At 39.4% G+C, this 25,625-nt stretch overlaps 1 protein-coding gene across 2 annotated transcripts in view; it reads right to left on the reverse strand.

The window, feature by feature from the left end:
• Positions 1–25,625, reverse strand: part of CALCR (calcitonin receptor) — a 160,845-nt gene that overhangs the window by 100,306 nt on the left and 34,914 nt on the right. For both annotated transcript variants that reach the window (XM_027639417.1, XM_027639418.1), the window contains exon 2: positions 23,756–23,895. The gene's annotated coding sequence lies outside the window, so the exon portion shown is untranslated. The remainder of the gene's footprint in view (positions 1–23,755; positions 23,896–25,625) is intronic.

Below are 25,625 nucleotides of genomic sequence, written 5' to 3' on the forward strand. Positions count from 1 at the left end.
TAATCAAATCTATAACCAAAATCTAAAAATGGAAAACATGAGAAATAAGGGAGCCTAAAGAAGTACAAGCTTTTGCACACTGATGTCCAGAATGCCCCTAAGAATACCAATGTAGTATGTTTGTGTTGTTTTGGCAAGGCATAATAGTCTATTGTTGGACTAATCGTGTGAGGTGGATGACTACTAGCAATCCCACAATATGTAAAAAAAGAAAAAAACCGCCTAGACATTTCCATAATAGCTGATGGTATATTTTTGTGCATAAACTACACGATCACACACACACAAACTGCACACATTGCACATGTTCTTGGCTATTAATAATCTAATTAGGAAAATATTGGACTTGTGCATGCCATGTCCACATGTATAGTCATCTTTGGAAATTGGAGTAGTTGTTTAATTCCTAGAGGTACAGCCCAGAGGGATAAAACCAGTTAGTGAAATATTTGTATCCCATTATGTGGGAAGGTCATTTTATATGAATTCTTCTCCAGTCAAACAGCTCTTTGCCTCAGCCTCTTTCTGGTAGCCTATGACCAGCAGGACTGCCTGCATCACTCATCCTTGCCCACGGCCTTTTCCAGGGGCTGTGGGGTAGTTCCTCCCTGGGGGAGACCAAGGTATCAGGCCTTGCCCATTAGACCAGTGAAGGGAAGGACTCATTCAAATTTTTAGCTGTCTCTAAGGCTCACTTTGCTTCCTCAATCCTCTTATCATACCCTCAGAGAGATGCACAATAAGAATATGAAGTAGTAACCCCTCGAGACCCTTGGAATACTTGAAAATAAAGCAAGATGAAACAGAGTCCGCCTTATCCCCAAAGATTGACCCTACCCTCCACCTTTTTGATTTCACCTGCCCACTGTACTCATAGAACTGAAAAATAATCAAAGAGCATAAATTAAATTAATTGCTTTATTTCTGGAACAAACCTATCATTCTATTAAGTTGCCAGTTTGTTATCTGTCCAAATGATAAAGACATTTAGCTCATGACTGCATTTGCTGGAGGAAGGAAAGCAATGACAGTAGGAGAGGAATACTACTGGGCTATTAATATTCACTACTATAATGATGTGGGGTCTCAAAATTAGGGCCACAACCTCACCATGATAACTGAAATGCAAACTGGTACAGCACTGTGTTCCAGAGAGTACCAAATCACATGCATTACTCAGGTTACACAAGCGTTAAAAAATGAAGGAAGAGAAGAGCATGATAAAACAATTGTTGGTCACCACCCACCAGATGCTTGCAACTACACAACTCATTTAACAGTAATATTCAGTTCTGGTCATTTGAATTGTTTAGTACTGTACCCAGTGGACTCATTTCACAGCTGCTTGAAACAAACAGTGTTACCCACAGTGCCTTTGTATTTACTATTCTGCCTCAAAAGGCTTGAAAGATGGAGAAGCTAGATGGATTGAAATTAAATGTTTAGTTAAAATTTTTATGTAGCTGGATGTCTACAGAATTCCTTCAAGCTACAAAACTGACAGAGTTGCTTAGATTATTTTCCTAAACTTCCTCCAATTTATAATGAAAAGGTACACAGAAAATGGAAATGTGATAGATCTCACTTTGAAAAAGAAATCATAGACATCGAGGATTTCATACTTAGACAGAGTATCAAAATAAGTTTAATTAGCTGACATATATTTGCTGCATCCAACACAAAAAGAGTATCTTTCTCCAAACCTTCAGAGAAAAACAGAATGGTTTACAGAGAGAGAACCCTCCCTGACAATGCCTGTGAAAACAATTAAAGGGACTTGCTGACCTCTGGAAGAACAGTGCCTAAGTGTGTGTGTGTATGTGTGTGTGTGTGCTTGTGTGCGTGTTGCCCTGCCAGACAGTCTCCTCACTTTCATAAATTCAGGTTAACTCACAACAACTTAGAATTTATGTCTTGTCCCAAAACTACAGCCAACACAAGATCTGAGTCACCTATTCCAGGGAATAATCTCATGAAAAGTATTCACTAACAGTATTACAAACATTGCCTTGTGCCAGACCTTTTCTTTGAGGTTGGTTTCCAAAAAAAGCCCAGTTTAATATGACTTAGCCTACTCCCTAGAAGAGCATTGGAGAAGGCAGGGGAATGGTGTAAAACAACTAAAATGAGATTGGCTTAGCACATTACACTTCTTTTGACGCTTTCGGGAAGTGAGAATCTGTGGAGAGAGATAATATTAGCAAAACATGGCAGTAAGCTGAGTTTTCAACAGCTATTGATCTGTGCGGCTGAGTTCAGTACTAAGGTTTCTATTCTGAAAACATCTTGCCTCTTAAGGCCTTTTCCCCAGCACCTAAACTCCCCTGCAAAAAGGAAGAGAAGTGTCTCAGCATCAGGTTAAGATGAGGTTTCAGGGGAAAAAGGATGGATGAGACCCCTCTGAATAGTACAAAATAGGTGAAATAGGAGCAATTCATCTAGCTGTTCATGCTGTAAAACACTTAAATCCTTTTTCCTGAACTAGCCCTTCTAACTTAGGTCACTGAAGTCAATGATATTTTACATTGATTTGTCTGAGTTTGCACTTGTAACCTCTAGCACAGCAGAGAAATAGGTCTTCACTTTCACAGGTCCTATCACTCCCTCTGCTATAAGACTATCTTTCACCATACACTGATAGAACCTCCATCCTTTCCCTATGCCCATCTCAGCCTGATTCAGTCATATTGCAAGAGGCACATTTAAAGAACTGAATCGCTGGAACATATTGTAGCTCAGTATATTTACACTGATATCTTGTAAGTCTGGTACCCTGTCATAAAAATATATTACTACACCATTTAGTATGTAATTTTAGTATTAATATGACGGCAATAATTCTAGGAATGAGAGAGGTATTTACTATAAACAAATCCAAAGAATAATAAGACATACCACCCTCTAGAATCCATTTTGCCATGAGATATACATATATTACTGACAGTATAACCAGAAGCTATAGAGTGTGTACCACTTACAGAGCTGGAAGCAGTGGAAGGCACACCTCTGTCATGTCAGAATACTAGGAGCGGGATTCAGCTCCTCAAAGTAGTTGCACCCACCCACATCTCCAGCTACAGGGAGAGCCCAGGGTGGCCCTGAGCCTGGGGTTGGAGGAATGGTGGCCTCAGCAGTGTGTAGTAAACCCTGCTTGAGCTGCTGAGCTGCCAGAGAAACAGCCAGATGAGCAGACTGTGTGGCACCAGTGAGTTTGCACCAGAGAGGGACAGGTTCTCCAGGAGCCAGAGCCTAAGCCCCACATTGCACAGGAGGAGGTACAGCAAGAGCATGAGAACAGGGACTTCTAGCACAACAGGAGATGAAAATCTGTGACTCTGGAAGCAAGGGTGCTCCCTCTCCAACTGCAAATGTTTACTGCAAAACTGATGAAGCCAATAGGAAAACTTTATTAAAGGGGAGAAGTCGGATGGAAGAGGAAGGGAACATGCCTATAACTTATGCACTGGAAGAGATGAGTGTTAGAGATATTAAAATCATAAGGGGAAGAGAACTAGGAAAGAAGTCCAGGGATAAGCACTGTAGGAAGTAATGTAGCCAAACAGTAAAACCGGACATATTGGCATCAAAACAATCTGACCATCATGGGCTATCTAAAGGAGTAGTCACAACACCTGGAAGTCTGGAGCAAGCAACAGAGGATTCAAAGCCTTTCCTTTGCTGTCCTCCTGCACTGACCTGTGAGGATGAGTTTGGTGTGGGCCCAGAACCACCACCAAAGCTTACTCAGTTCCTCTCAGCACTCACTGTGCTAAGCTTCTTTCTCTTGAAAACTTCTCACTGCTGCCCCAACACCAAGTATTACTGCACGTTGTGTCATGTCATCAGCCCTTAACCTGCTGTGCTCAGAGAGGGAAGAAGCCAGAAGACAGGATCTTATTCTGGGAAAGTGGGGGAATTCTATTCTCACAAGATGCTGCAGTTGTCAAGGCTGAGCCAGGCAGCCGTTCAGGGCAGGCAGTTTCAAATATTATTATGCATTAAGATTTCTCTCACAGTTCACAGTCATAGCGGAACTTTAAGGTTCTAAAGGCACATTTTTATGCTGTAACCCTGTTAAGCAGACAAATGACAAGTAGCTTTTTCACCACAGCTCTAAGCCCAAACCCCAGACTCCACCTAGAAGCCTTGTGCACTGCCTGTCCTTCAAATCCAAAGATGTGCCTAAAACACTCTTCACTTACCTGGTCAGACTTTGGTTCATGGGACTGTTGAAGGTGGTTGTGGTGCAGGCCAAAGAGGTATCCCTAGATATACCCCTCAGCAATATTCAGACAGATCCAGGAAGAGAAGGCATGATGGAGTGGCACTGGAGATCATGCTCTCCTCCAGACTGCCCTGCATGGTCCTCTAGACTGTATGGTACCCAGACTACCAGATGAGTAGAAGGCTTTGTGCTATGCTCCCATCCAAAGACATCTTCAAACTCTCCAGAACAGTCATGTCTTCTATTTCAGCCCAAAAGTATGGTGCAGTGTTTCATCTTCTGGAATGCAACTTTCATTGTCTCCACTAATCTTTCACTGCTCACAAGTCCTATTTTAGCTCCTGGTGCTCATAAGGCAATATCTCCTGATATTACCACAGAATTACACTGTTTCTGCAGACACTTCTGTCTCTCAATGCTCAAATTTATGAGATGTACTATTTCCCCAGGGACACAGGTTACACTATGCTAGTTTTCTGAGACACTTGAGGGGCCATAGATGTTACCAATGCAAAAAAGAGAAGGAGAAAAAGGAATAATTTTAAAAAGTGGTGAAAGAAATAAGGGGTTCAGCATGTGGTTCAGCACAGAAGATAAAGGCTGAGCATTTCAAACCAGAAGGATGGATGGAGGAGGCTGGAGTAGCAGGGTTTTAAAGTACTAGGGGTTTGATGTCAAGAGCTAACAGGAAAGCATATATGCTCTTTATTCTGTTATGGAGGACAGGAAGTGTGTCAGGATCCTTTGTGAGCTGTTGATGGTTAAGAATCATTTGAAGGCACGTGCAGATTAGGTATGCCCTTGGGGACAGGCTTGTGAGCTCCAGTCCTAATGTTCCCTCAAGCACTGAAGCACAACTCCAGTGCGTAGGACACGTTCATGCGCACCAAAACTAGAACCTCAGAACCAAACCAGAGAGGACAACAAGGCACGAGTAGTGAGTGGAAAGGTGTTGCATTAAAACTACCTGACAGTTCAAATGATATCACCAGTGTAGATGCAGCCAGACCCATCTTCCTTCCAAGAGGAGCAGAAGAAACTACGCCACATCAATTCCCCCACCTTTATCTATCAGATATCAGATATGAAGACTGTGAAAAGACAGACTGTCCTGAGTCCCAGAACTTGGTCTTTTTGAATGTATGGTCATTTTGCAATATCCATTGAAGTCAATTAAAGCCTACAATTAGTGGCAGCAGGCCCCAGGTTTCACGCTCACTCCCTTTGACACCAGCATCCATCCAGGTGTAACTGACTCCAAGCAGCTATGCCACAGACAGAATACTAGTTTGGGGCAGTGAACATATCTTGAGTCCCACTGAAGTGGACAGCGTGACAACAGCCATGAATTGAGACAGAGTAATTTGCTGACTAAACAATGATTAATGTAAAAGCAGATTTACAAAGCCATTTGCATGTTTCATCAGCCAAACCACCATTGCAGAAAAAAGGTGAGCTCAAGTCTTCTTCTTAAGTTGCTAATTCAACGAATCCTGGCTACAAAGAAATCCATATGCAGTCATCCTTCAATCCAGTATTAAGTCTTTTATGAATTGGGATAATTTATACAAAAGGATGGATCAGGATTATAGATTCTGGTTTCATAAAGTCAGATTCTGCATACTCTGACTAATAGTCCCTTTCAGGAAAATTTTATTCAAAAGAAGATATAAATACATATGTAAATCTGAGTATGCACTGAACTGTCATCGCAATCAGAAAAGCCAGAGATAATTTAAGGGAGTTGGATTTAGGCCTGCATTTTCATATTCTTCTAAACTGAAACCAACAGGAGCCAAATTTAACAAGACCATTGACCATGAATTGGTCCATTACTCTGTATTTCTGAACTCAGCATTGTCTGCTGTGTACTTTAGGTTCTTATCACATTTACTGTGGAGATCTCTCCTTGCACATGCAGGATAAGGGCTTATAAGCACCAATTAATAGATAAGTAGAGATGACAGATGGCTTAATTTAGAAACAGGAAATATTTAACATCCACATGCAGCAGCACTCAGGTTCTGTCACTCTTCATCGCTCCTTTCTATATGCATGCTAAGTCTCATAGTTAGATACACCTGCTTGCCTTAACTAGCAGACATGCACATTGTTGATACTAGTTTAACCTAAGCCAATTTTTAAACTAGTGGCAGCTCAAGGAACTAATTATGAACAAAACTTCAGCACTATCTCTCATAGTGTCCTGGATGTCTGTCAGAGCTCTGCAGTTCAAGGCAGGATTTCTCCGTTTTAGATAATAACTCGATCACCTAATTGTAGTAGTAGTAGTAACTAGTATTAAAAGCGGCAGCAAGTGTAGCTTCAAGAGAGTCCTTTCATATTGATTCTTAATCACTATCGCACATCCTTAATCACTTTCTCAGAAGAATATCAGCAACAATTTTGCTTGCACAGTTTCATGTCACCACAAACCCTTATTAGGTAGATAAAAGTACTGAGTGCATAGTTAAGACTGTGAAGATGCTAACTGAAGCTTTGGGGATGCAGGTGTGCTTAGGCAGAGAACAGTTCTCAAAATGCCTCTTTTCAGTCCTTATAAAGAGTTTAAAACATCACATTTGTGGACAATAGTTACGTGACATTGGATAAAATCAGTTATTTTCAAAAACTATCATAGGAGCATAAATAAAGGACAGAATTTGATGTTCAAATAAATATCTGCATTTTCAATATGTGATGAAACAAAAAATAAAAAAAAGCTCTATGCACAGGATTAAGTACAGATCTCGATTCAGGTTTTTCGTATCCCCATATTATGGAGAGGTAAGATCCGGGCTTCAGTTTCTGGAGCAATTCAATTATGGAGTAGCATCTAGTCTTCCACTTTCCAAGAAAACAACCCACTCATTTTCAGATATATTCTTTTTATCAAACTACTGAAACCAATAGTCTTCTATACATTACTTCACCTTAGATGTTCCCTCAAGATTTGATGGAGAGCTGGTTACTGAGACAGACACTCTACTAGGAACAGTGTTCACTGAATGACATAAGCCATAGGATACCATTTTATTTCTGTTTTCATATTGCTTTCTTTTTATTTCTATTACCAAATGGTACAGTTCTGCATAGAGCCTGACTGAGAGACTTGTATTTACAAATACATACTTATATGAGAAGTAATATATATTAGAAAGGAAATAGGCAGATTTCAAGTCACTTCAGCTTGGATACACCTAGAAACAAGTACTTCCTTTTCTTAGTGCTAAAGCTAATAGAAGGAGAAAGCTTCCTTTTAACTAAATCCCTGATAACAATTTTCTTAATAATTTGATACCCTTAGTGTCCATAGCACTGTAATAAATGATAAATTTAGAAATGGCTAAAACATTTGAGGAGGCTGTATGAATGGTTTTTAACAAAGTACTTGCAGAGATTTGCATGACTCTGTGTTGCTGAGAGCACTTGAACAGCAAGAAGAGCTATGAAGTCCATTAAAAACTTCAAACTGACTTAATGTGAAGCAAACTGATACTAAACGACATTAGCGAGATTACGCATGGAAGAAGGGACAAAGGTAAAGGAAATGGATTTAATATATTCTACTTGCAAGAGTGACTAAATCTCAAGGAAAAATCTTTTATTTTTATCACATGGAGAACTAGGAGGAGCACAGATTATTACCGAACTGGAGAGCTCAGCTAGCTCTTTTTAGCCAAATTATCTCCTCAGTCTGCTTCACTCACATGCTTTGTTTGCGAGACCTGCACCTCCATGGGTGCCAGTTCACCCACAGTCCTGGGGTGGGAAGGGAGGAATGTCTACAAGGGGTAGGGTCAGCTGTGGCACACATGCTATCTCTGGCAATGGGAAGTCTGTCGTTGCTCACACAAAGAGAACAAAGAACTTGCCCCATACACTTGCTGTTTATGTACTCAGTGATACCTTCCTACTGAAATTGTGCAGTTCTTGTAAATTTTCCTGTTTCTTAGGATGAACATGACCATGTTGGAATTCCAATGACAGATTACTAGAGACACTGAAGTCCTTGTCATTCCAAAACACATTTCCTGTTTTCAATAGAAGGGAATGGAAAAAGCTAAAGACAATTTTAAATTTCTCATTTTAGGATGGGAAGGTGAGACCAAAATGGTGTTCAATAGTGTGACATTTGGGAAAAAAGAGAAACACTGCTGAGTGGACTGGTCAAAGACACTGCTAAAGCTAAAATATTATGAATCCTTTACCTGTCTGGAATTTCTTCATTATTATGAGCAGAAAGCCCTGTAATTGACATGTCTTTTGATAAGTATTACCTTGAAAGATCATGATAATAAGCCATCCTCCCCAAAAAACCCCAAACCCAGGAAAATAAAAGTTTTCATCCTTCTGCCACAATGGCTTAGCACTGTTGGGATTTTTTCTTTTTGCTCAGGTCAACATCAAACATTTTTTAACCCTTATTTTCTAAGGACTGTGACTCCGATTTTTTGTGTGTCAAAATTGAGGATAAAATCACATATGGCTGCATATAACACAGGTCTTAGACCACTGACAAAAGGAAAGAATTTGAAAATTACTTGCCTGTATTTCAGGGGATGGGGCAAAGATATCACTTTCTAGCTGAAGTGTTCTGCAAACTGGGACACAGATGTTATCCCTCTGTAACAAGAACCACAAAGAGCCTGGAGGATGATCTACCTTTGAATCCTGTGTTTTGTGTCCTTTTCAGCTGGCCTGGGGATGTAGCTCTCAATTCCAAACAGTTTCATCACTGCTGATAGTCTGTCTCAGAAGATTGAAAAGAATGGTTCACCAAGGGAGACACAGGCTCAACTGTTTCCATTACCTCTGTCTGGCTTGCAGCAGCAGAAACTTTTTTTTGTATTTCCAGTCTCTACTTTTACTAAAAGCCCCATCCTTCAGAAGTGTGGCTGGTACTTCAGCACATACCATGGAATTTTCTGAAATCCCCTTTTTCAACACCTCTGCTGGAAAGACAACATACATGAAGAATCAAACTAGACTAGCATTTCACCAGGAAACCTGCAGTCAAGCAGGGGAGCTAACAGACTAGGTATGGAACAACAGGAGCACAATCATAACCAGAGCTCTTAATTTTCTGCTGTTTCTGCTAGTCATACTGGTGAATGACTCATTTCAACCATTCTTGATGCCTTCTACGGAGGACTGACTGGCAATGAGAAGTGCTATCTTTTGGCAGGCACCCATAGGGAAAGCAGAAGTGAAAATCCCAGAGTCTCTCCATGCGAAGAATTAAAACTTAGATCAGGGTTTATTTCTGATTTGGAGTGATTCAGACTTTGGACAACAAATGTAGGCAGCTGATTAATATCAGTCATGTATGCAGAACTCAGAGACACATATTTGATTGAAAATGGAAATACTCACTAAAGCAATGTCTTAAAACCTGCAAAGAACTGCCTTAAGTACTTTTGAAAAATTCCTCACACTGGTGACTGACAGACACTTTATATTTTTCCTGCTTAACTTTTTGTGAAGATTGAAAGAAGCTTTCTTAGTACTCCCATGACACTGCATTCAAATTGTTTGTCAACAATACCACTTTCTCTGAAGCAAATTTGCATGTTATTTGGAATTGCTCTATGCATAGCAATTTAGAAACTGTAATCCAAGCTTCACTATTACTAGGAAAAAAGGAACATATTTCTCAGATAAAACCAAAACAAACAAAGCAAAAACTTCTGGAATATATTTGCTTTTGAAATGTAAATCTCTGAGATGAGTAATAAATTCAAGCGTTCAAGGATATTGCCAGCTGAGTATTTTTTAATTACACAAATAATGTTCTTCACATTTTGTATAAAGAGAGGGGTCATTTTGCACAAAGGATAATCAAGAAATTTGGACTGGCCAATCCAAGTCAGTTGTTGTCCACACCCCCACACAAATGAATAGAATAAGTGTGATTGAAACCTCAGGGATGCTTGGCAACTCCCAATTAAGTCTATCATGATAATACATTTCCATTAATATTTTGATTCCAATGAAGTAAAATTTTCTCAACACAGAAGTGCTTCATCAAAAATGTTTAAGGCAGCCTAAAAAGACATTTCATCCAACTGTTTCTTAGATGACATGAATAATAATATTTTTTAAACCAAATCTAAATAGTTTTATTATAGATTTTTAAATTTTTAAAAGAACTTATCAGGGAATAAAAAAAAAAAACCTTGAGCAATAAAGGAGCAGCTTTACTTTTTAACAGATTAGCTTTGAAAAGCCTCAGAAGGGACACTGAAGAAAGAAAACACTGTTCCACAGCAGAACAGAAATTGTTCAAGCTATCATCATAGTTTCAGTTCTGTTTGCTGTGCTTTTAACTCAAGACAAATGAATTTAGAGTACCCTGCAATAGTAAATAATTGAAACTTCTGACTTTTAGAGGAGACACAGCTGTGTTGGAAACATGTCTTACTAATATTGTATTCTGATTTTTGCAACACTTGAAAAGATACAGAACTATCACTTATTTTCTCTTTTTCTGGGAGATAAATTTGTGCTTTTTTAAAAAGTGAAAAAACTATTTTACTTAGAATAGTATTTTACACTATCTGTGACATTTAGCAAAGGATGGAAAGACTGTGTTTCTAGAAGTGCAAAATGTCATAAAACATAGAAAAAATGTCGACAGTGATTGACAGATTTTAGAAGGAATGTTTACTTTAATGATTGTCATATTAATTCTTGGAAGCAAAACTATAGATATAGGGAATGAGATTAAAGAGAAATACCAGAAGAGGGACAAACTGTAAGCAAACATTTTTTCCCCCAGGAATATTACTAACTTAGTGTATTTCAGTAAGATGTTTTAGTATTGTTAGGAGCTGATTTTTTTAAATTATATAGAAGCTTTGAAATGTCATGTCATGGCTGACAATTGATTTGTAGATCTAAAGTCATATGCTAGGAGAACAGTACGCTTTATTCAGATTAACTAGGTATTACTGGAATCTAGAAGAATTGTGAAAGAACTCAGAATACATTTTTCAAATAAAGAGAGATGTATTATGGCTAGCAGAGTATTTTTAGTACACGTTGGAGCAATTAAACAACATCTTCTATTTGGAATTCACATTTTATTTGTGTTTTGTTTTTTCTTTTACTATGAAACTATGTGAGTTAATATACTAAGAAATTTACCACTATATTTGTTTTTACCTTGTAGACTGATTCCTCAACTGCTACTCTGTCATTACCATTACGTGTGCTGTGACAATATCCAGGAGACCTTGTCACAGACCTTGTGTTTAGCAAATGAAAAACATGTAGAGGAAAATACATCCATGCAAGTAAACTCAAGTCTGTGAAAAGAGAAATGGGTCAAAACAGATGGACCACAGAGTAAAAGGAAGGTCTCCAGTGTAATAGTCAATGGTCTCAATAGCCTGACCACTGCTGAGATCAATAAATATCACAGAAAAAGTGGATTTGTAGGGGAAGAGCAAAGTGGTTATTCACCAGGGGCTACTCCCAATGATGTGAAATGCTCCAGGAAAGAGAAAAAAGGGGTTTTCCCTTAACACTTAACAAGTGGTTGGTGCTTAGTGAGATACACCAGGGTTATTTACAAGTAGAAAGAGAGGATGAATAACTGACAATGCCTGAGATAGGTGACTGTCATGAGACTGTTAGCACAGTGCAGGCCAGAAGAGCCATAAAAGTGAAGGAAAAGAGACTGTGAGCCTGAGGAGGCTGAACTTCTGGAGGGATACAGAGGCAGGACTGATGCCCCTGACGATGATGGAAGACCCAGATATAAAAAAAGGAAATGAGATGACACTGGAGAAATTAAACAACTCAGCCTAACTTCAATATCCAAAACAATACTGGAGTGTGATAAAGGACAAACAATTTACAACTACCTAATAAATAATACACCAATGAGAAACAATCCTTGTATGTCATGAAGAAATTGTATCAAGCCAGACTAGTTTCATGCCAGGTTATCTAGCCCTTGATGTGATTTGAACATGATTTTTCTAGCACAGTCACCCACAACATTCTCATACAAAAAAAATGGAAAACATGGTCTAGGTGACAGCACTGTATGATGGATGCAGACCCAGTTCTAAAATAAGACTCAGGGATTTGGTATGAATGGTTTCCAGTAAACAAGGTGAGACATATCAACATTGTGGGGCTCTCTCCAGAGTCTGATATTATCTCACTTTCTTAATTTCAAACTTTCTCCTCACCAGTATGTGAGGTTATACATGGAGTATGATGTCCCCCTTTGAACACTTTTTGAAATCATTTTTTTAATAGAGATGGAGACAAATTAATGTTCAGAGGAGAGTACAATAAAACCTGAACGAAAGCTGTCTCATGAGATGTGGTAAAAGATGTTTAAATATAGGAAAGGAAAGATTCAGCAGCATTTTGAAATACACAAAAAAGGCTAGTTTTTCTGTTGTCCATGAGTGGTAGGAAAAGAGACAATCTGTGTAGCATTCCACAGGGGAGATCCAGCTGCACATCAGAAAAAGCAGTCCAGCTGCACATTTAGAAAGCACTCAAATAGGTACCCTAGTGTCTTTATAGAAAATCATTTACAATTCTGCAGCAATAGGAAGAGAGGGGTATTTGCACATGACAGAAGAGATGATGACTTATTATCTGAGAAGTAAGTTGGTTACAGACTAAGAGGTATCTGTGGCTGCATAGGGAAGTTCACAGGTGCCATGACCTGGGCAAAAACCTGGAAGCAGACATTAGATCACAAGAGACAGCCTATGACCTCACAACGATAGTCCACCTAGCTCAGCTGTGTGGTCTATTCTTTATTTCTTTCTCCTTTCCATCCAGTGTCCGTAGTTATTGGAGTAGGGTAGTTTAGAGCAGATCTTCTCATCCCTGTCTGCCTATTCCCTATAGCGTCTATCAGCTTGTTGTCCATTAATTTGCCCAATCTCTTTTTGAAAACCTGTCAATAGTCTCTGCTCTTCACAGACTCTTGTGGTAACAGTAAACTTCCATTGGTTCACTACTTGATTTTATCGGTTTTAAACTACAGTTCCCTCTTTCCAATCTTGTGGGACTTCTTGAATAAGTTTGGCATGCATTTATATCCATTTTGTAAACCCGTCATGATTTTGTAAACCTTGAGCACATCCCCACAGCTTTCTCCTCTCCAAATGGAAGACTTGAAACCACCTAGGCTTCTTTACAAAAGGTGGCTACTTCATCCATTTAGGTCTTACACTACCTTCTTTGGGGTAATGGATTTGAATGACAGGGAGGACGGGAGCACAGCTTACCATTTCAGGTTTCACATCTATCATGTAATTTTATACTTTAGGTAAAACCTGATAAACAAGAATGGTGCCAAAGCCCCACTCACAATATTGGTGAATGCAAACCTCTCTGCTGATTCTGTTTAGCCATGCTATTGCCTCATAACTACATGTCAGAGGAACACTTCATATAATTGCAACACATAATGTCACCATTGTGGCTGACAGCTGAAAGTCATTTGCTTTTGGCCTTTTGTTTATAATACGAATTGAATCATCTGTCTAAAGAACAAACAGCCACCTGTGTCCCTTCACTAAGATATGATAGCAGAGGCATTGAAGTATTATAACCAGATGCAGAAATACACCTAGGCAATGGGAGTGAAGTTAATAGGAAACACAACAACCCTTCTCCATCAGCATTTTCTATTCTGACAAGGAAAGGAGCCAAAAGAAAAGGTTAACTCTACTCCAGCATTCCCTGGACATTCAATGTGGTTCTGTTCATGACTCCTGCTTTCACTGTAGTTTTACATTCAGTTTCACACACTGCATATTTTCAGTTCTTTGGTAAGCAGTTCAGGTATTACATGAAAGGTGCCTTTATGTGGCAATTGACTGCTTAGTGCACAAGGGGATAAGACACCAGTATACACTTACCTTAAAATTTAGGAGACTGCTTGCTTAATGAAAAGCAGATCCCAAAACGTGATATGAGACAAAAGCACTAGGAGAAGAATGAGCAACTGTATTGGAAAATATCTTCAGAATTACTGACATATTCACTCTGCTGTACAAAGGGTCTGAGAGTGAAAGGAGATATCCTTACAATAGCGTATTGGGATAACATTGACCACCCCTATGAAGAAATGAAAGCAGAAGTTTGAAGCATCAGCTCTAAAAGCTTACTGAGAGAAAGGTAAATAGTAAGAGAATGTGTATGTATCACTATGGTTATGGAAGATCCCATAAAAGCACAGGTCCATTGGGACAGGTGGAACAGACAACTGACACGTCTCTGGTTTCCCTTATTAGCATCATGGTCAGCTCCATCTCACTGTTGGAAGGAGGAGACAGCACTGCTGTGCAAGTCCCTCTCAGGAGCAGGTGGTCAGCCTACAGGTGGTGGTGTACATTTTCTTTCTGTTCCATATTATGCTGGTAACTGTAGTAGAGCATCTTTGTGATGGCTGAATGCACAGTGATGACATCACCTTTTGTTTATCTTTGTTGTCCTTTGATGAATGACAGATGAATAAAACAGACTGTGAGACTGTCCCTCAGCAGCAGTAGCAGTTTAATAAACAACATTACGTCTACCAGAATATCAAGTTTCCACCTCTCAAAATCACTAAACTGAATGCAATTAACTGTTATACTTAGGATAACTAGTACATACACACATGGCAGGTTTATTCTTAATTTACACAACTACCTCTTTAAAGTATCTGAATTTTGTTTTTTAAATTGCCAGTGACACAAGTGTGTCATGATACTCGGGGATTTTGTGCCAGTTCCCAAGGGTTGAAAGCATTTGAATGCTGTTCTCCTGGTGAAATACCTACAATGATGAAGGTGACTGATCAAGCAAAGGACTCAAATGGACTGATAAGGATTAAACCATAAAGTCTTACACAATTCTAAAATAAATGGGAAACAATTTTCTGTCTTCAGAGGTGGCTAAAAGTTACCAAGTTCTTCAGTTACATGGATGCTTTAGAAGCCCAGAGGTTATGCAGAGTATCTAGGCTAAAATAAACCAGATGAATAATAGAATGTTTGCTGCTAAAAAATCATTAATTTCAGCAACATTAAATTGTCAGTTGCATCTACAAAAACAGAAGCTGTAAAAATTATTAGCAATTATTTAATCTAACAACATTTAGGAAGATTGAAATACAGAAAGATAATCTGCTGTCCTAAGGTTCTGTAAGCATTATCTTTACTGGCAACATGTTATGGAATTTTGCAATGATAAAATGTTTGGTTTCGGAAGCACAAAAAAACACCTTTTGTTTTGTCTTAAGATTCAGCACTTCATAGCTTTCATCAATCTTTACATAATTTTATTTTAGCCACTGTGCATATCCTTTGCATTATATATATTTTTAACCTATAACTCTGATAGAAAGCCACACAGTTGTAAAATTAAATATCAAATAATAAACAAACATGATACATTTACAAAGATAAAATCATAGAATCATTAAGGTTGGAAAGGAGCTCTAAGATGATCGAGTCCAACCTTTAACCTAGCATCGCTGTGTTCACCATTAAAGCACATCCCCAAACCTTCTGAACACTTCCAGGGATGGCGATTCCACTCTGGGCAGTTTATTCCAATGCTTGATAGTGAACACCTGTCATATTTCATGATTTCTGGAGTCCTGTTTGGTTAGTCTAAATGCTCTCCTTATCTAATCATCCTTTACCCGATAAGGGCTGTTGTACACAAAGAGTCTTGTCATCTGTTTCATCAGTGAAAAGTGGCAATTTAGAAATATGTCATTTGCTGAGACCTGTAAATGCATTTCCATGCTCAAGTTCATAAAGATACACTACCATAAAACACTGAAGCAGTAGGGAAAGTAAAACATGAACAAGGTTCTTATCCAAGGTTCATCCTAGTGAAAACTTCCTTGTGTTTTAACTCTGTTGTTATCTACAAGCACCCTCTCTCTGTCTCTACTGCTACTCATACTGGGGAAAAAGAACTGGAAAATAAGGGAAGTGCCAGGAGAAGATTTAGATAACCAAATAAGGATCCAGTTGGAATTCAGGTACTTATTTTTTTTGGCACAATTACTGACCTAAAAAAATGCATTTCCAAGAAGTACCTAAACTTCAGTCTTATGTGCTTTACAAGTTCCCACACACCTAAAACTGTTGGCCTGTGCCTGCTGCTGACTATCAAATTCCTGATGTGCCTGAGCAACTTGGTGACTGTCTCAGGTCTAAGTCTCAAAAATTATCGATTCCTCCATCAGAATCCACTGTGGTTGTACCTGTATTTGCAATTAAAATCGCATCAAGGTATGGTGCAAGTACTGGTTTGCAACCATCCTTACTCTTATCTGTTTAAATGTGTCCAGCAGTGATTTTGATACACATTAAATAACACTATTGCTGAGACTGTCTTGGTGAAGATCACAGGGGATACTTTGGGCCCAAGACAATTTTCAGTAGGCAGTGCAGGAATGACTATGTAGTTTTATGGGGGAAGAGAGAGAGGAAAAAATGTTCAATTTCCTTCCCCCCCTCCTCTACTTTCTTAGCTTGCAGACTGTTTTGGACTGGTATAGTCTGTATTCTTCCTACAGGAATATGCCACTGTGTGCAATGTTTAGTAGTGATGTCACCTACTTGGCTATTCCAAAATCCTAGGTAATCCTACATTTCTACATTCCATACAATCCTAATTTGTATAGATTGCCCAAAAGAGTAAAACAGAAAATATGCACAAACTAAAATCCAGGACTTGGTTTTATTGCACCCAAGTTGTAGGCATGAAGGTTCACCTTTGATTCTTGTGTTCTCTGCACAGAAATCCAGCCTCAACATCAAACCCAGAGAGTACCTTTACTGTTATCACAACCCCAAATGAGTGATACGAGACTACTGCAATACCACAACCACAAACCCTTACAAGAAAAGATCAAGTAAAAAGCCCAGATGCCCTGCAGTGCAGTAATAATACATAAATAGAGGAATTATAAATATTTTAAAGGGTATTAGCCATGATCAGTTCTTGACTAAGGGAGGTGGAAAAAAGAGTGAACTTGGTTCTACACCTAAAGAAAGCATCCCCACTGGGGATGCCCACTGGGAATCAGTGTCTGTCTGCACATTCTCACATTCAAGCCTGCTGACTGAACCTAACCCTAAGGCAGAGCAACAAGAAGGATTGCTCATCCTACGACATTATTTTTAAGTGCTACTTTTCATAACCAAGCTTTTCCACACTGTGTCTAGTAACCAAGACAGAACTTTTTAGCCTGGCTGAGAGGCCAGCTAGATGGGCGAAAAATTGCTTGGATGGTCAGGCTCAGAGGTTGCCAGCTAATGGCTCACATACTACCTAGAGGTCTGCAACAACTACAGTATTGCATGGCTCTGTACCAGGACCTGTCCTGTTCAACATCTTGCTCAGTGACCTGGAGGAGGTGATGGAATGCACTCCCATGAAACTTGCAAATGATACCAAATTGGGAAGAACAGGCTCAAGGGCAGGTGTGTCATGCAGAGGGACCTAGACAGGCTGGAGGAACAGGCTGCCACAGGAACATTAAGAAATTTTATAATAATCTATGCAAACTCCTGCACCTGGGAGGCTTGACAGACAGCAACCTGTACAGGAGCCAGCAGTGTGTTCCGGCAGCCAAGACAGACAACAGTATTGTGGGATGTACTAAGTACAGACAGAAGATTCAGGGAAGTGATTATCACTCTCTGCTTGGCACTTAGATCACATCTGGAATACTGCATACAGTTTCAGATTCTCCACAAAAAAAAGAGGTGTTAATAGAAGGAAGTGAGTTCAGCAGAGAGCCACCAAGAGGGTAGAAGGACAAGAGACAATGAATAGGAATGTCAGAGTTTCTAAGAGGATATAAGAAAAAAACTTTTACACCACAAGGACAGTCTCCCATTGAAGCACGTTTCCTAGAGAGATTGTACAGTCTCCACACTTGCAGATTTTCAAGAGTCAACCAAAGAAAGCCACAAGCAACCTGGTTTGCACTCCTAGCTGATATTGCTTTAAGTTTAAAGATATTGGACTGGAGACCTTCTCATATCTCCAATCTCAATGAAGCTGTGATTCTGTGGTTCTATGACTCATGATTCCTTTATAACTAAAGTTTTACAATATATTTTTATGGGCTTTACTGAAATAATTCAGCATTCTTTTGTTTTCTTTTGGGTCACGCACTTTGAATTAGAATCACCTTATTGTTCCAAGACTCAGCTGAACTGCTCATTTTCACAAAGAGGACTGCAAGTGCTAATTAAGTTGATGCATTGTGAATTGTCAGTTTGGATATCTCAGCTGTCACAATTATGTTGAAATAAATTATATGCATTATCAAAGGGTGAATATCATCATACCCATTTTATAACTAAGGAAGTCTCAGAAGAGAAGACTTAATTTTCTCATTTTCCTGAAGAAAATTAGGTGTATTCCCATATCACAAAACATGAATTTTAAACCACTAACCTAATTTATGAAACTTAAATACTTAAAAGGTGGTTTGAAAGAACTTACGAATGTGTTCTTGGTAATTCTGGCATATTTTTTAAGGTAACAAAACTTGCTAATGTTAGAACATGTATTTATGTAGACAATTTGTGTCACTTAAAAACAGCATCTGGAGAATAAAAACCCAAGGTTTTTCCCAATGTGCATCTGACAGATATCATGACATCTACACAATAAAAATATTTTTTAAAGTTTTTTGTTGCTGAATTCAACATGAAAAAATCCACTGTTGATCATGTGAACAGAATTGTGTGCAAAGTTGTCACTTTCTTTACTGTGATGTTACTAGACAAGAGGGCATGGTCTTAAGCTCTGCCAGGGGAGGTTTAGGTTAGATATCAGGAAGAAATTCTTTACAGACAGGGTAATCAGGCATTGGAATGGGCTGCCCAGGCAAGTGGTGGATTCTCCCTCCCTGGAGGTTTTTAAGATGAGACTGGATGATCTAGTAACCATGGCAGTGCTGGATCAAGGGTTGGACTTGATGATCTCAGAGGTCCTTTCCAACCCTGCTGATTCTATGATTCTATTATTTACCTATGAGAAAAGAAGCAGCACAAAGAACACAAAACAGCTTCTCCACAACTTTGCAATGAGAGAGCTCATTCTACAAATATTACAACCAATTACAACCACACAAGCATCCAAGAAATACATCAGCTATGAAAGCGTCATCAGGAGAGTCTGCACTGGACTTGTCCGTGGTGAAAAAAGAACCATCCTCACAGCTTGTTCAGCTGCAGATTGCAGGGTACATGCTGTGGATATAGTTTGTGGAGCACTCTGGTGTGTTGCAAGCAGAAACATGGCCTTACAGGTAAAATATTAAAAAAAAAAAATCACACTGTTTGAACACAGCAAGCAAGCAGTTAATTGTTGGGTCTAAGTGAGGGAGCAAGGCTGTTCTACACAAAATGCTTACAACAGTAAACAGATATTGAACATAGGAACCCATTACACAGAGGGCAGTAAAGAAATGTCTTTGACTAATGTTCTTTTCTTTAAAAGGAAGAGACAGGGAAGAAAAGATAATGTCAGTTAAGGTAACAGCAGATGAGACCAAATAATTGCAGATGGTTGAATGCAGAAGCTGCAGGATGTACTTTACCATCAAGTGGGTACTTGATAGGAGCTATTTATGTATGAAGTGTTGCCTGAGAGAACCCACAGGGAAAAAGTGCCTGAGTGCTAGAGATGCAGCTGGAAATCATGATGGAATTCAGGCAAGGCCTGAGGACAGGATGAAGGGAGGAAGAAGGTTCAGCAAAGAATACCAGATGAGAATGGCTGAATAACATCATGAGGAAGAAGAGAAAGGTATTGAAGAGGGAATGAAAAATAGTAAAAACTTGGGCTTGTTGCTCCAGAAGACAAAGATAAGAAAGAGGAAGAAACAGAAGAGAGAAGGAGAAGAAGAGCTAGTGTGTCAAGAAAAGCAGACAGGGATACCTGGAGGCTAGAAAAACGGGAAAAATACATTGAAGACTCTGTTCCTCTTTCCCCTTTTTTTCAATTCTCCTTCAGAGATCCACTCCAACAGCATGGAAAGGCAATTTAGGGACTTACTGGCCCAAATTGCATTAGCATTTTGGTTCAGAGCAGAACAGTTCTGAATCAGATGTCTTCAATATTTCCACTTAGTTCATGTCAGTTTTATTGGCAGAGCTTCTTGGTTTCCACATTTAGGAGAAAACTATACCAGTAGTTGTTCTCTGAAGTATAAATGAAAAGCATGCCTGCCCCTGAAAAGGATCTAAAGAGCCAATCCAAAGTGGGCTCCACTGTCACAAAGTTCTACTTCACATGCATGAACATAAAAAGTTCTTACACCAACAAGTGTTTCTGTTACAACCTGAGGTCCTTTGCATGCTATAAAATGAATCAAATGCTAAGTATCTGCTGCCATATTTATCAACAGTCAGCCCCTGACTCTTTGAATTTCCAGCACTCCTTCCTCCTTCATCTTCTCTCATTCTAGCTTGGAATCTTTATTTAACTTCCCTATGTCAGTTGTTGTCCTCCCATCTTCTTCTATTAGTCTTCATCTCTCTTGGTACAGTGAGTCGAAAAATTCCAGAAGATCCAGCCAGGTGCAAATTATCCTGTGCCATGAAAGGACTGAACGTTTCTTCAGCAGCAGTCTAGCACTGGCAGTCTCAGAGGCTTGCATTATGATTGATGCATGAAGAGGACTGAAAAGTCAGACAACCTTAAATTTGAAAGGATGAAAATCATTCTTGAAGTGCAAGGGCAACAATCACCCTTTTGGGGCAGCATGGCAGGCGTATTCATATTCTATAGAGCTTGAACAAATCTTCTAGTGAGAACTATTTTTGCTTATGTCGCCCAATTGGCCATCTGTGCTCTGGGACACATGAGAGTGTATCTGAAGCACACTCCCCAGCCACTCTGAGAGCCTGTGCATGCATCCCACAGAAGATCACTACAAACAGCAGAAATTGGAGTACTGTGGCTTGTTTCTAGTGCTTTTGAAAAGCAAATCTCTGTGTCAGTGCTCCAGAGTCCAATTCAGGTCAGTGCACTCTTTCCATGCAGGCTTTTATAGTGGAATGGGAATAACACGATGTATCTGACACTTGGGTCATGACTGAGAGGAGATGGTGTATGTTGCAAAGGCTGTTGTGCTTTTAAAAATGTCTGTGGTTATGAGCTGTGGGGGAACTCCTCCATGTGACAGACAGCTACATCAGAATCAAAAGCTTCCCTCCTTGTCCCAGCCTGTACAAGTGCTGATCTGTGTGCCAGTGACTGTGCATGCAGCATGCCATAACACAATCCCACTAGAATCCCACAGAGAGGCTTGTGCTTCACAGCACCTTCCTTTCCTTCAGCATGGTGCTTTATAGCCTCATGGTACAAGGACTGTGTAAATGTACATGGTAACCGTATGGATCCCATCCCTGCCTGTCCAATGAGATGAACAGGCAAGTTCTTCTTTGCCATGGTATACAAGTTATGTAGGAGCTCTGGTAAAGTGACAAATTTCCTCCTCTCTCTACCCCTTCACACCTCATGCAATGAAAACTACTGTGAGCAGCGCAGAGGGGGAGCAGTGCTGCTGCAGTTCTGTTCTCAGACTTCCTACCCTGTGGTGCATATCCTGCAGTCACTACAGTACAGGGGTAACACAAGCTTGTGGGAAGGGTGTCAAGTACAGAACTGCTTTCATTCCTGATTTTGGTGGGTAGCCTGCAGATGAGGGATCAGGAATGGGTGGTGGGTTCTGCAGGAGGAAGGGGAAAGCCATTCTCTGCCACTTTTGCTGACATGCCATACAGCCTGATGGGGCCCTGAACCAGCACCCAAGGGTATAGGGATGGAGGAAAATTTGTGCACTGGCAGAAATACCAGATAGCTGTTTGTGTGGTGGCCATGGAAAGTCAGTCCAGAGCACTGCAGAGTCCCTATAGCACGTGAGCTCAGTTGTTTCTCAGTGTGGACAGGCAGTCAGGGATAGGAGTGGAATCAGAGCTAACACCTGTTGGGACATTTCTCCTGTGCTCAGGCCTCATCTGCTACCCCAGGGGCTCTTAGAAAAGGCTCTAGCCCACTTTCCATTCAGTGCAAACAAAAAAAATCAACATGAGGAAGCAATTTCTCTCTAGAAGTCTTCTCACTCCCACTGCATAAAGCCAGCTCTCTATCCTGCTGTTCCCTGCCTGCAACCAGTCTTGGTGACCACGTGTAGGAACAGAGGGGTCCTCTGTTTTGATCAAGGGACCAGAATAACCCTAGGCTGGAGCAAAATCCCCAAATGCACGCAATGAATATGTGACAAACATAGCACCAACTGCTTCTTTGATCTACTGATTTACTCCTGTTGTACCAAATTCCTTGCTAAGATAGACACAGATAGCAATATAAGAACTGACAGGTCCGTTGCTGCAGAAAATGGAGGGATAGTAAAGATAAAAAATGGGGGCTTTTCACAGAAATTAATAATTCCTGTAGCTGTAAAACACAGCTGGTACGAAAACCAGCTGTAACTGCTGTTCTTCATAGCACATTAAAAAGATACTATACTTAGCTGTTTGTTTAGGCAGAAAGAAAAAACAGATCTACACCTGTATTCTCTGCATACATAAACCAGAATCAAAGTCAACGCAGTTATATATCAGTTGTCTAGTTTCAGCAATCCTGTCAGGGCTAGCTATAAATTGTGGGAGATCTTTTCTACAAATGTGTTGGAAAGTGATCAAATCAATGTTTGTGTTAGCATCAGGAAGAAATAAAGTGGGTGTGGATGGAGGAAAGTGAGGGCTGGCAGAGAACACTGAAATACCAGCTGTAATTATAAAAAGAAAAAACAATTTTCACATGCATGACAGAGTTTGGTCACAGAGCTAAGTGTATCTTTATTTTTATGAGCTTCCCTATTATCAGGCTGTGCAACACAACCATGAAATTAACAGTCAAATATGGACCTTAATCCTGACATAAATAACATTCCCACAGGCAATACTAGGAGATTTGTCAGAAAAGTGTGTTCAGAACTTGACCTCTAAAACTAATAGTGTTGGTGCTTCCCTAGTCATAACATCTCATTTAGCTACCACAGTAAGGCAACTCAAACAGTAGAAAGCACAAAGAAGTCAGTTGTTGCCAGATGGCTCCGTCTCTGCAGCCATTACTCAGACAAATACTATTTGCTCACACAAGGCAGCCCAGAGCATTTACTGGAGTGTAACACAACTTATCAGATGAATTCAAGTTTCATGATAAATCTTTCTGAAAACAAGTTGTGGCAGAGAATCAATCTTTCTTTTTTCCAAGCATGCAGCTTTTGAGGCTAAAATCACTACTTTTTACTAAAGTCATGATAGACAAATTACTTGTTTCAGCGACTTTAAGAGCCTGCAATTAATTCAGGAAAACCTTAAGTGTCCTTTTAAACTAAACAGCTAGCTTGCAATCTGAACTCATCAACAACAAAAGCTCACCAAAGCATGGGTGTTTTAACAATTCTCAAATGAATTTTTACTTTTTTAAGCAGTTTCCTGACATACCTGAAAAGTTGTTGTTTGGCTTTATGCTGGAACTGGTCAAACCTGTTTGAAGTCCACTGATGACAGCAGGAATCTTTTCTCTGACTTGAGTAGCTTTCAGATTACAGTCAGTATTTCTTCAGGAATAATGGGACCACTCAACTCCTGAAAGCAATGAGAAAACTCTCAGTGACTTCACCAATTGTAGGACAAAGATCATAGTTCTGGACAGGGATTAAATTCTGCTAAGAAGGCTATCACAGCTGTCAGAAAGACACTTTGGCTGACTGATATTTCCCAGATTTAGTGATAAACTGGATTGCTGATTCCTTGGTTATTGTCTTAAGTCTACAATTTGGCCTGCATTTGCCATCCAGTCAGTCACATGCTTAAAATTTGTCAAGTTTCATTATTTCAAAACTACTTTTTCTTAAACTACCATACATTAAAATGAAAGAAAAAAAAAGGGTACAGTGAAAAGTACAGTCTCAGAACCATACATTCAGAAAACTGAAAAGGAAGCACAAAGGAAATCAAGTTGTTGCTCTCCTCAGCAGTGAGGGAAAGGCAGGTCATGCTCCTCTTTCTTCCACAGAAAGTGGCAAAATAGCAGCTCCCTGGAAGTAGATTATCTGGTTATTTGGCTTCCCAGTTGCCAATTATCCTGTAAGGCACAATAGGAGAAGGAATGTGTCCTGTTCCCCCTGTGGTACAATGATCCAACATTTTACAAGAGCAGTTTATTTTACACATGAGAAGATAGTAGTACTATCTCCAAAAGAAAACTAGGACAGCCTGTTCATCCCAAGTTCTGCTTTCCAAGTAGCTCAGGCAGTTTTGGAAGAAAAGGCTTTAGAGTCAAATCAGTACTGTTCAGAAGTAGAATAAAGATCCAGTGATCTATACATCCATTCTCATGACAGGGGAAAAAGATTTGATTCTAAGTATTGTGCCTCCTGCATTTTTGAGTTGGAAAAGATTTTGAAAATGGCCTGAGATTCCTGGGAAGCTTGTCTCTGAATATAATAATATTGGAAATAATATAATAATATACAAACTGTTTTCTAGGAACAGTGTTTTGGGATAGAAAACCCTACTGAGAGCATTTGTCTCATGTCCCTGATATTTGTATATATAGACAGAAACTGTTGATGTGTCTTCTGAGCAGGGATGTTTCACATTCAGAATTACACTGCTTCTCATGGAAAGCAAGCAATTCTTTATCATGAAGATCTGAAATGAGGCCTCCTTGGTAAAATGTAAGGTATAACTAATAATTTAGATATGGTGTGAAGTATCTATTGAACGTACTTTCAAGACATCAGGAGGGATTTATCTAACTTTCTAAGCACAGGCAGTAATACTGAAGAATGGGATGCTTCCTGGCACACAGTTCATTACTGTTTGCTACACTTCGTTTTAAAAAGAAAAATATCAGAGGCTGCTGATATTATCCATAAAACCCATTTAATAATGGGCATACAGAAATACACAGCAACTGTATCACATGGACACTTTCTGAGGTTCTGTTTTTACTGACACCAAAGAAACTAAAGCCAAATAGTCAAAGCAATTTACTTAATTAAGAAAGCATACGCTCATAGGGAGGCTTTATTATCTTATTTGCCCTAGAAAATTAATTACGTGTAGTCAATGTAACTGTAACCATAGTGCTGTCATTTCATGAGCAGTAAAAGAAAACAAAGCAACCCATGAGTGCAGCAGTTTTAATAATTGCAAATTTGAAGCACATTTTTTTCACTACATTTGAATATACAAACTACTCTGCAGTAAATTTGGGGGTTAGGCATGATGTCACAATCTTGCTTCTCTTTTACAGAGAACTATCCAATTCAGCATCAGTATAAAAAGAAAGAAAAAATCCTATTCTCTTC

Source organism: Corapipo altera, unplaced genomic scaffold, assembly GCF_003945725.1.
Source record: "Corapipo altera isolate COAL_440 unplaced genomic scaffold, ASM394572v1 44, whole genome shotgun sequence".
Taxonomy (NCBI): domain Eukaryota; kingdom Metazoa; phylum Chordata; class Aves; order Passeriformes; family Pipridae; genus Corapipo; species Corapipo altera.